The 12,688-nt window shown below is 43.1% G+C and overlaps 1 protein-coding gene across 2 annotated transcripts in view; it reads right to left on the reverse strand.

Annotated features, from left to right (window-relative positions):
- si:cabz01090165.1 (uncharacterized protein LOC100333421 homolog) overlaps positions 1–8,209 on the reverse strand; it is a 54,497-nt gene extending 46,288 nt beyond the window's left edge. For both annotated transcript variants that reach the window (XR_009063478.1, XM_057838952.1), the window contains exon 1: positions 7,779–8,209. The gene's annotated coding sequence lies outside the window, so the exon portion shown is untranslated. The remainder of the gene's footprint in view (positions 1–7,778) is intronic.
- Positions 8,210–12,688: the final 4,479 nt, after the last annotated feature.

The following is a 12,688-nucleotide window of genomic DNA, read 5'->3' on the forward strand; positions in this document are numbered from 1 at the left end:
GCCAGGCTATGTGGCAGACGGCGCGCATACAGCATGGTACTGCACGTGACCCGTTTTTTTCCGATGAGAAAACCTGAGATGTGATGTCACTCCCAAACTCAAATGCGGTATTTTCTATTCAATTGCTCTTCGTACATGACTACAGTATTCTTCATTCTACATACAGTATGAGGCAAAAACAAAATAGTAACGCACAGTTACTGAGGAAACTAACTTTAATCAGATTACCTTCTTGGAAAAACTAACGCTTTAGATTGCTCGTTACTGAAAGAAAGTAATCAGATTATAGTAACGTGTTACTGACAACACTGGTCAGGTGTTACAACGTTCCCTTCAAACCTGTGTTTTCAAAAACTACAAAAGAAACATTTTGATGTGCAAGTGCTATTATTCTAAAGAAAAATGGGGCGCTATCCAAGAATGGGTCCACTTCTGGGGGACACTGGAGCACCCCTAGACTCAAACTAAAGTATAAAACGGATTTGGGGAAAAAAATGAATGAAAAAAAAATCTGAGATATCAAGGACCGATTTACATTTGAGGCATACTACCAAGACTTGACCCAAAGTACTCTCATGAAATTCTGATGTGTGATTTTTTTGTCATGTCAGTTCATGTTCATGTCAGTGTCCCCCTGAAGTGGACCCATTCTTAGATAGCTACCTGTTGTTTTTTAATAAAGGGACTTGCACTCTGTAGCCACGGATTTACATTACGGTAATGCATATAATGCAAACAAATGAGAGACAGCTAGCTTGACTTTTTTTTGTTCCTTGTGGAGGCTTGCATGACCGCAGTCGTTTTGCAGGTTAGCAAGTTCACACACTCTTATGTTACGCTAATTCTGATGCAGGTCGGACTTTCAGTAGCAAAACTAGTGGTGTTTCCTCCACAACACTGACGTCTTTTTACATTACTTACAAGGGCTGCTGCTGGCCAAAAAAACTCTGAGTATCCTCCCCTCTTCGAAGGGGGTGGCTAATGTCGACATGAATTTGTCGGGGCTGAGTGAGTGTCTGTGTGGCAGGAGGGGGGGTTTAGTCATCAGCCAATCAAACGTGCGTTTTAAAGGGGAAAAAAATGAACCGACACATTCAGCAAGTGAAAAAGGATAAATGTAAATCCGAACATAATGAAAATAATTCACTTAATTGTAATTGTTGTAAGAGCAAGTTTTTTCCATCTCTGTCTCTTGGCCAAAGTGAAGCCTTTTCTTTGTTGCCACGACCTTGAAAAAGCAAGTCACGCTTTTATAAGCTCAAGGCTGGACTACTGCAATGCACTTTATGTTGGTCTTCCCAAGTCCTCTATTTCTCGTCTTCATCTTGTTCAAAGTGCTGCTGCTCGATTTTTAACCGTTACACCTAGATGTGAACATATTACCCCCGTGCTACCATCGGTCCTCTGGCTTCCAGTCCATTTTAGAATTGATTTCAAACTTTTACTGTTTGTTTTGAATTCTATTAATGGTCAGGCTCCTTCTTATTTATCGGAAATTTTAAACCTCCGTAACTCTGGCGGGGCTCTTGGTTCTACCGGCTAGCTTCTTTTGCAAGTTCCGAGGTCAAGACTTAAACAGTGGGGCGGATGGACTGATCTTTTGCAGTTGCTGCACCCAGGTTGTGGAATAGCCTACCCCTGAAATACGCACTATTATCAATCAGCGCCTTTTTAAATCTCTGTTAAAGATGCCATTTTTTAGACTCGCTTTTTCCCCTGACTAGGGTAGCCTTGTTTTATTTCTTAAGGGTTTTAATGTTTTCTGATTTGATCTATTTTATTGTTTTATTTGCTGTTTTGAGTGATGTGTTGTTTTGTTTTTCTTCATGTCATAGTATAGTACTTTTCTTCCTTTTATCTATCATGAACTTTGAGGACCTTTCAAGTTTTTGTAAAGGGCTATAGAGATAAATTTGATTGATTGATTAATTGATTAATAATTGGTCTATTTAATCCTTACAACATATAGGAAGGCAATTTAAATGACCTATATAACTGAAGTCATGATATAATGCAAATAAGGTTGCTTATAAGGCTAGGTTCATACCGCAGGTGTTAATACACAATTCCGATTTTTTGTCATATGTTTATTTATTTATTTTTTTTGCTGTTCAGACTGCCTTTGTCCATTGAGCCCGTTCAAGTATCACGCATGCACGCTAATTCACAGTCCGAAATGCGCTGAGCAACTGACCTGCATGTGCGTTCAAACTAGGAGCTAATGCACAGGTGCAAATCTACTAGGGGCGTGCAAAATTTCCGATTCTTAGATTATTCACGATTCGGCCGTGGAAGATTTGAGAACAGTTCACAGACATCCAAACTCCGATTATTGAATTATACCAAGTAGAGCGGAAATAAAACACAGTCAGCGCAGTCTTCAGGACGCAATGAGGAACGGACCGAGAGTAAATATCATGTTCAACTCATGCCGCTAGATTAAAAAAAAAAAAACAATAATACCTGACTGCGGCCGTCAGCCACTACAAACAGCGCCCAGTTGCTAGTTGCTACAAACATACGGCAACATACGGCTATGGTAGATATCACATATATCTAGAACTAGATGTGAAATGACAGACGACGGCCGTGTTAGATCATTTACCAAGAACTAGATGCGAAATGACAGACTTTCCCGAGCTAGTAAACAGGCGCCATCTTAAAGCAGTAGACTTCTCTAGAAGTCTCTGTTAAATTATGGACTAACAGGAGCAATTTTAACAACTTTAACAGTTGATTCACAACATTAAATTAACTGAATATAGGTTAAAGCTGCCGATACAGAATGGGGACTTGAGTATTTTATTTACTGTTTTTAACGGTTAACTTGATACTGAAATAGTAGTTTGTTTAGCCTGAACTAGTGTAAAAAAAATTAAAAGTGGGGGGTGCGAGGTCGGGGATGGGTGTTGTGGTGCATCAATAATCGATTTATAATCGAATCGGAGGCTCTGAATCGTAATCGAATCGTTAGGTGCCCAAAGATTCCCACCTCTAACATCTACCGTAGCGCCTTGTCTCTCTCCCTCTTTTCTGACATAATTTCTTCATGAATTCCGATTTGGGAGATTTGACAGTTCAGACCGCCGCCACATTCTGGAAAAATGGGATTTAAACCACGTACGAAAGTGACCCAGATCGGATTTGAAATGGTCCGCTTCTATGCGACTTGTCACGTTCAGACTGTCAAGTTAATGCCTCGCTCGAGTTGGAAAAAACACAATAAAATCGAATTCATGCATTATTCAAAAGCTTGTCTCACAATCTTTATTCAATTATGTATTCATTATGATACAAATGGACGAAGGGATCAGGAAGGGTCCGGGCATAGACTTCATAATGATATTGACGGGTCAGATTCGACCGTCAGTGCGCCACGCCTTCAGTTAGGGGGCCATCCCACAATCCGCTTTAGTTGTTGGCAGTCGGTCGCAGCGACACATGCAGCGATCCAACGCTGGATTTAAGTTGAAAAAATTTGAAAGCTGTACTGCATACAAACAGGAAGGATTGTCTCAGGAGGGATTCATTTGAGGATTCAAGGTCATGATTATATTTTTCGTACCATGCTTGCATTTTGAAACGTTGTGAAAAAAATCAATTGGAGAAATTAGCCGCTACTGCACTGGCGTCATAGCTCGCAATATTTACTAGAGGTGGGAATCTAGAGGTGGACACCTAATGGTTCGATTACGATACAGAGGCTATGATTCAATTATAAATCGATTATTGATGACCCCAACCCAAGCTATTAGCTGCTTTTTAAGGTTTCATACATTAGTTACAAAAATTGTACAAAAAGCCTCTTAGGCTTAAATAAACAAGTATTTCAGTATCAAGTTAACAGTTCAAAACAGTAAATAAAATACTCAAGTCCCCATTCTCTATCAGCAGCTTGAAACTACATTCAATTCATTTGATGTTGTGAATCAACCGTTCAAGTTGTTCAAATTGCTCCCGCTATTCCAGAATTTCCCCTCTGTCTGCTCGACATGTAATAGTTTTAAAACTGTTTTAAAGATAGATTCAAGTCAAGATTTTGCCGATTTAGGAGTATTTTAGATAAAAAGGTAATTAGGTTCGCTTGAAAGGTTTGCTACAGAGAAGTCGAAGATGGCGGCTGTTTACTAACGCCGCCGAGTCTGTCATTTCACATCTAGTTCTATATACATATGATATCTATTATCTACCGTGGCATTATGTGGACGCAGTTTGTAGCGGCTGTTGGCAGCAGTCAGGTATTATTGTTTTTTTATCCAGCGTCATGAGTTGAGCCAGAGCCGTGAGTTGAGCATTGTCATTACCCGGGTAATTACCCGGAGACTTTTTTACCTCCATATCTATAAAGAATTCGGGGATTTAAGCATAAATTCAGAAGAATTTTCACCAGAAAAGCTCTATTTACATAAGGCGGCCGCTAGCTACATTCACTAAGGCTAGGTTCATACTACAGGTCTTAATGCACAAATCCGATTTTTTCTCAAATCTGTTTTTTTTTTTTTTTTGCCGTGCCCGTTCAGACTGCCTTTGTCCATTAAGAACGTTCAAGTATTACGCATGCGCACTAATTCGCAGTCCAACACGCACTGAGCAAGAAGACCAGCGTGCGCACAAGCATCAAAACAAATGGCCACACATGCTAACTGTCATCCATCCAGGGATATATTTTGCTTTTCAAAAAGAGGACACAAATAACAGGCATAAATACCATAATTTTCGGACTATAAGCCGCTACTTTTTTCCTTCATTTTGAATCATGCGGCTTATAGTCCAGTGTGGCTTATTTGTTGATTTATTTGGGTTAATAGGTAACACTTTTTTTGACAGCGGCGTCATAACACAGTTATAATTATGACATGACACTATCATGGGCATTACTGAATGCTCATGACAGATGTCATTAAGTGTCATCGGGCAAATTATGTCACAAACTCGATTAATGTCCAGCTCAGCTATTTACATCCATTCAAAACTGAGATAATTTGCTGGATAACACTTAATGAAATCTGTTATAAGCATTTATTAACGCTCATGACAGTGTCATATCATAATTTTGATTGTCTAATGACAGTCTTATGGCGCCACTGTCAAATAAAGTGTTACCAAATACCATCATTAGCAATTGATGAAACGACAAGAAGAGTAACTGAAGAAATAATTAGCACAGAACATGAATTTTGATTGTTATTTACATCTGTAGCGCTGCAATGCATGCTAGGAGGCATGTTGGGCAACAACAGTATTGACAGCAGGTGGCAGCAAAAGTGGACTTTCTCCCCCAAGGGAGCAGTGATGACCAAATGAAGCTTCTTGAAGCAATGAAGCTTTGAACCAATTGGCTGCAAATGGTGGTTCATTTGGTCTCATGACAGTCGTATGATGCCGCTGTCAAATAAAGTGTTACCGGTCAATATCTTTTGATGCAAATATCCCATAATACAGTTAGGACTGATGCGGCTTATAGCCCAGTGCGGCTTATCCATGAACAAATGTCGTTTTCATGTCAAATTTGGAGGGTGGCGGCTTATAGTCAGGTGCGCTTTATAGTGCGAAAATTACGGTAATCCCCTTTAGGCTTATATTCAAAGTTTATATGGATCGATAGCATGCACGCACTGTCCGTGCATGTCACACACACACCCCGACTCTCGGCCGTGTAAGCAATGTTGAAATATTGCTCATATAGAGCAGAGAAAAAAATGATCATTCTCAGGCTTATCCTCAACCCATTTTTATTTTTAATGACTGTTGTCAAGCCCGACCCTTCCCAAAAAGCCGTGTTCAATGCAAGCTAGGCGCTAATAACGCACAGCTGCACCGCTACCGTAGCGTCTCTCTCGCTCTTTGATAACGTAATTGCTGCATGAATTCCAATTTGGGAGACTTGACAATACAGACCGCCGCCACATTCTGGAAAATGTGGCCCAGATCGCATTTGAACCATATACGCAAGTGACCCAGATCGGGATTTGAAATGGTCCAGTTCTATGCGACTTGTCACGTTCAGACCGTCAAGTTAATGCCTCACTCGAGTCGGGAAAAACACGAAAAAAATTGGATTCATGCATTAAGACCTGTAGTATGAACCTAGCATAACAGACTAGCATTGTAGTTCGACATTTTTACGTAAAATTAATGCTAAATGCACGTTTTTTGTGTGTGTGCTTTTAACCAAGAATCGTCCATATCTATAAAGAATTCAGGGATTTAAGCATTAATTCACAAGAATTTTCAACGAAAAAAGCTCTGTGTCTGTGATTCCACTCAGTCAGCTTTGACGGGCACGCCAACAATGCAGGCCCCCTATTTAACAGGCCCCGCGCCCTGTGTCCCGTCCATATCATTATGAAGTCTATGGTCCGGGTGGAACCAAATGCTAGTTGGGTGGATTTTTAAAACTGAAACTCCACTCGGTGGTCTGCCGGCCATGCCTTGCGCTTTCATTTTTCAAATACACCTTTCTCAATGAATGCAGTCACATTTGAGTTCCACGCAAACACACAATTCTTGCCCCCCCCCCCCCCCCCCCCCAATGAATATAATGGCTGGAATTCTGGTTCAGCGCAGATGCATCTGATTTACTCTTTGTTTACACCAGTGGTGTCCAAACAATTCCACACAGGGCCACAGTGGGTGCTGGATTTCCTTCCTACACAACAAGCCGACATCTTTTCACCAATCTGGTGTCTCACAAGTGTAATCAGTTGTTTGCAGTCAGGTGCTGCTTGTTTTGGCACAAACTTCATTGGTTCAACTGTCTGTGCTCGATTGGTTTACACGCTTTACTCCCTGCACCCCATCACCCCAAAAACACATTATTTTCCAATTGCTCTGCTGTTCCAGTGGGAAATTGCCAAAGCGCTCCATTTTTGCTTTTATCGATGTGGCTCCTTTCGCTGTATCATCATGCCGCATCATTTTTCGTCATTAGCAGGTTACATTCAACTATGTCCATTCTCCAAGCCGTATTTGCCTCTTCCTCCTTTATACGTCGGCAGCAAGGGTGTCTCACTGCAAAGCCTCGCTCCGACACCTATCGGCCTTTATGCCGTCGCTTTGACGAGCGATGCCGTGATTATACCGTGGCCATTGATATGCGGCCTTCCTGTTTTCTCGGTGGGCGCGGCCACCGTCAAACACATTGCTTGGGATAACTCGGTTTTACGCATCGATTTGAAAATTGAAACGAGGCCAATTTTTCTTTTGCTGTTGATGTGTGGCACGTTGACCTCGTGACTGCCCCTGGCGGCCATAACACAAGAGCTTGAGAAAGAAGTCAGCATCAGGACCCCGCTGACAGTGGAATCTCCCCGCTGTGTGTGTGGTAACACACACCCGGGAAGGAAAGGCGGGAGGGAGGAAGGATGGAAGAAAGGAAAGAAATTAGGGATGGAGGAAGGAGCCTTTTTCTGGATTTCGATTAGCAAATGGTCCGATTGTGAACAGATGATATTATGTGCTGTTACGGTGCCAAATCCAGCGTCCCCCCTTTTGCCCTCCGCTCCCCTCCCTTCGGGTTTCTCATGTTCGCCTGATGTATAATAGATGAGGCAGTAACAGGCACGCGCGTCGGATCAAGTATCAGTGCACATTCCTGCATGATGGGAGAAGGGCGTGCATGCGCTATCAGCGCATGTATCATCCCCAACGTGCACGCGCAGGATGGAATGGCAGCGTGTAATCAGATTACCGCACCGAGAAGATCAAAAGCAGCCTTCTCATGCACGCGCATCGCCGACAATCCATCCGTCACTCAAATCTCATCAATGAATTCTTACCGTCATGATATGCAGCTTCACTAGGACGTCAAAATAATCCGGGTTGCCTGTGGTGCGGTGCGGTGTGGGCTGCCTTCATTTTTTTTTTCCCAGGGGGGGCTCGGTCCTGGGTGGTCAGTCGGCGGGACGAAAGGGGAGGAGGGAGCTCGCCGTCCTGTCAGTCAAACAGCCATAGGCGTCGATCCCATCACACATGACAGACGGTGCGCCACAACCCGAGCGGGCGAGGTCCTCCTCGGTAACACCGGTTTAGCAGAAATCCCGTCCTACTCGGGCCACTGCGGTGCGTGTGGCAAAATGTCAGCGTCCGCGCGCCCGAAGCATCCCGCCGCTGACGCTCCGGCGTCTCCTCCAAGCAACTCGGCAGCTTTTCTTCCTTCCCCGCTCCCTTCTCTCTTCCGCGCTGCAACCGAAGCGGGTTGCAGAGGATGGACTCGGGCACGCGCACAGTCGCGCGCGAGGTGGGAAAGGAGTGGATTGGGAACAAAAAGCCCCGCCTCCCAACGGTCGTCTGTCTGTCAATCAGATTTTTGTCTCGGCTGTAATCACACCCCTCTTTAGGCACTCATGCACGGGAACGGATTGTTTGGAAAACTGGAAAAAGAAAGCAAACAGGGGACTATGTGTAAATATTTGGCAGATGCTCGGCTCAGATATGAAGCTTTGGGCCAGTTTTGAAATTGTGTTTCTTCTAGAAACTGAGTATGAGGAACAGTGTGGAAAAAGATATCGAGTTTTAACGAGAAAATTGCGATGGTAGCTCTGCTTTTTCAGGTAAACCCTTTGGGGTCACGTCCTCTTGATTAGAGGACATTTCAGGGTTACTTTCTATTGATATCACGTCATTTCCTGTTGATATTTTGATGTACATGGCCGTCAATGCCATCGACTTACATACACGTCAATAGAATGGCATCAATAGAATTGACGTGCATGGCCGTCAATGGCATGGACGTACATTTGTGTCAAGACGGTGGTATGAAAAAGTTTCTGAACCTTTTGGAATTTCTCACTTTTCTGCATAAAATCACCATAAAATGAGATCTGATCTTTGTCAAAACCACACAGATGAAAAAACAGTGTCTGCGTTAACTAAGAGCACCCAAACATTTATAGGTTTTCATATTTGAATGAGGATAGCATGCAATCAATGACAGAAGGGGGAAAAAATAAGTAAGTGAACCCTCTGCCTAAGGAGACTTAAAGAGCAATTGAAACCCATTTTAACCAAATATTTTAAGTCAAGTGTGTCCCCAATCACTGATGAGTGGCTTAAAGCTGCTCTGCCCACTATAAAACACACCTGGTAAGAATTGTCTTGATGAGATGCATTGTTTGACGTGCATCATGGCTCGGTCAAAAGAGCTGTCTGAAGACCTGCGATCAAGGATTGTTGATTTATATAAAGCTGGGAAAGGATACAAAACAGTCTCTAAAAGTCTGGATGTTCATTAATGGAGAGAGTTTGGCACTGTTGCTTCTCTCCCAAGGAATGGTCGTCCATGAAAGACGACGCCAAGAGTTAAGTGCAGAATAAAAAAGAAAAAAGAACCCAACAGTGTCTGCTAAAGACTTACAGAAATCACTGGTACAGTCCAATATCTCTGTGCACACATCAACTACATATGTAAAACTACAGCCAAGAATGGTGTTCATGGGAGGACTCCACGGAGGAAGCCACTGCTGTCTTAAAAAAAAAGAAAATATTGCTGCTCGTTTAATATTCTAAAAAGGCACTTGGACACTCCACAGAGGTTTTGGCAAAATATTTTGAGGACTGCTGAATCCAAAGTTGAATTGTTTGGAAATAGCACACAACGTCATGTGTGGAGAAAAAATGGAACAGCTCACCAACATGAACCCCTGATCCCCACCGTGAAGCATGGTGGAGAGAGCATCATGATTTGGGGCTGTTTTGCTACCTCAGGGCCTAGACAACTTGCAATCATTAATGGAAGAATGAATACAAAAGTTTTGCAGGAAAATCTTAGGCCGTCTGTCAGACAGTTGAAGCTAAAAAGAGGATGGATGCTGCAACACGACAATGATCCAAAACACAGAAGTAAATCAGCTGGTTTCAGAAGAACAAAATACACATTCTGGAGAGGCCAAGTCAAAGTCCAGACTTTAACCCCATTGAGATGGCGTAGCATGACTTAAAGACAGCGATTCATGCCAGACATCCCAGGAATCTGACTGAACTACAGCAGTTTTGTGGAGAAGAATGGGCCAAGATTAGTCTTGTTCGATGTGGCAGACTGATCTGCAGCTACAGGAAGCATCTGGTTGAAATTATTGCTTGGCACAAAATATTAAATGTGATGGTTCACTTATTTTTCCCTCATCTGATTTTATGCAGAAATGTGAGAAATTCCAAAAGTTTCACATTTGGTACTTTTTCATACCACTGTACCTTCCGTAGGCTGTCTGTTATTGATGGGGCCTGTAGACAAGTTTCCTAAGCGAAACGTTAGCGGTGCCATGTTTGACATTTTCTGCTTCGGACTTCCAGTTTAATCTTGTGACGGACCCTCCCAAAAAATACCGTTGGCGCCAAAACGCAGGTTTTTTGGAAAACATTTTAAAAATGTATCTCGTCTTACAATTTTTATCCAATTCACATGAATATATAAAACATTTCAGGAAGATAAGGTGCATAAAAGTTGTAAGCAGAATTTGACAAAAACCTACCCTTACCCCGGATTGCAAGTTGTCCAGGCCCTGAGGCAGCAAAACAGAAATCATGATGCTCCCACCACCATGCTTCACGGTGGGGATGACGTGTTGATGTTGGTGAGCTGTTCCATTTTCCCTCCACACAAGACAATTCAACTTTGGTTTCATCAGTCCACAAAATAACTTCTGTGGAGTGTCCAAGTGCCTTTTTGCAAACATTTAACGAGGAACAATGTTTTTTTTTTGTTTTTGTTTTTTTAGGACAGTGGTGGTTTCCTCCGTAGAGTCCTCCCATAAACACCATTCTTGGGTATAGTTTTACATATAGTGGATGTGTGCACAGAGATATTGGACTGTGCCAGTGATTTCTGTAAGTCTTCAGCAGACACTCTAGGGTTCTTTTTTACCTCTCTGAGTATTCTGCGCTGAACTCTTTTATACAAATCAACAATCCTTGATCGCAGGTCTTCAGACAGCTCTTTTGACCGAGCCATGATGCACATCAGACAATGCTTCTCATCAAGACATTCCTTACCAGGTGTGTGTTTCATAGTGGGCAGGGCAGCTTTAAACCACTCATTAGTGATTGGGCACACACCTGACTGAAAATGTTTGGAAAAAATTGGTTTCAATTGCTCTTTAACTCTCCGTAGGCAGAGGCTTCACTTACTTAATTTTCCCCCTTCTGTCATTGTTTGCATGCTATCCCCATTAAAATATGAAAACCTATACATGTTTGGGTGGTTTTAGTTAAAGCAAACACTGTTTTTACATCTGTGTGATTTTGACAAAGATCAGATCTCATTTTATGGTGATTTTATGCAGAAATGTGAGAAAGTCCAAAAGCTTCAGATAATTAATCTTACCACTGTATCATGCAAAGCCAGTGTGAATTTGTCAAGGTACGCCCGCCGATGAGACATTGGAACCAATTGCACTATCAACATGACAGCGTCACCTGTGATTTGAGGGTCAACTCGCTATTGGCTCACGTTATCTCAGTCGCCCCAAAATAAATGCTAGCAGGTTAAGGCTGATTTATGCTTCAGCGTTGCATTAATGGCGGAGAAATGGCATAGACCCTACGTCGTCATTGAGCATTTGAAGTTCTGCCTCAAGGGAACGTGTTGCTCTGTAATTCACCGCCTAGCCACTAGAGGGGTGTGGCTTTGTCTTTGCAATGTTTTGGGCGAGTTTTGTCGAATTCCTTTAGTTTTCTCGATCAAGAATGTTTGAAAATGGTCTTGTTGTTGTGCTGAACCGGACACAACGTTCTGAGCGGCCCAATCACTGTCCTTTGACGGTCACGTCGCGATACGTTGACGTGACGCGTGGTCAGGATTTCTTCGAGCTGCTTGTCAGCCTACGGCGTCCAAATGGAGGTCTGCGTTCATGGCTTAAATCTGCCGTCACCACAACGAAGGATAAATCAGCCTTTGGCGTTCACTTAGCGTGACACTAGCGTGGAATTAGCATAAAGTTAAGTTGCAGGTAGAACGATGAGTGTAAAATTAGCATTTGCGTGCAAGTGTGGCAAGCAACACCTGCACATGTGCATTCGTGTGACTCCTAGGTGTGTTTCTTGTCTATTTTCAGCTATGGTGTCAGAGTGCATGTGTGCTTAGGTGTGCGTGCGTGTGCATGCGCGCGTTCATCGGAAGTCACGCCTGGCGTCCCCAGACAGCAAAGCTCCATTTTCACTGTGGTCATGTCGCCTCTGCTAGCACGACAACATGGAGGCTGCCCGTGTGGGTGTGTGTGCGGCTGGCTGGCTGGCTGACTGCGTGCGTGTCAATTCATTATTTAGTCCTGCACGCGCGTGCGTTTGTATTCCCGTCACGTCTTCACACCTCAGTGCTCAGCTCAAACAACGATGGGCATCGTGCTGGAGCGTGGGACAACATTCTTTAGCTTTAGCACATCATGAGAAATAAACATTAAGCAGTGGCATCTGCCACGCCACGAGAAATTTTGTAGCACAAAGAATGCGGGGAACCTCACATTGTGAGAAACCAGCTCCGCTCCACGTCTCGCCACGAAACGCATTAGGAAACACGACGCGTTGAGGAATCGTACACAATAAGAGCGCTTTCACACTAGCACTGTTTGGTCTGTTCTAAACGGACCAGAGTTCTTTTTCTCAGATAGTCTTTTCGTTTTGTAAATGTGAACGCGCATCCGAACTCTAGTTCGGACCAAACCAACGAACTCCGGTCCGCTCAAAAATCGTGGGT

Source organism: Corythoichthys intestinalis, chromosome 6 (genome assembly GCF_030265065.1).
Source record: "Corythoichthys intestinalis isolate RoL2023-P3 chromosome 6, ASM3026506v1, whole genome shotgun sequence".
NCBI classification, from domain to species: domain Eukaryota; kingdom Metazoa; phylum Chordata; class Actinopteri; order Syngnathiformes; family Syngnathidae; genus Corythoichthys; species Corythoichthys intestinalis.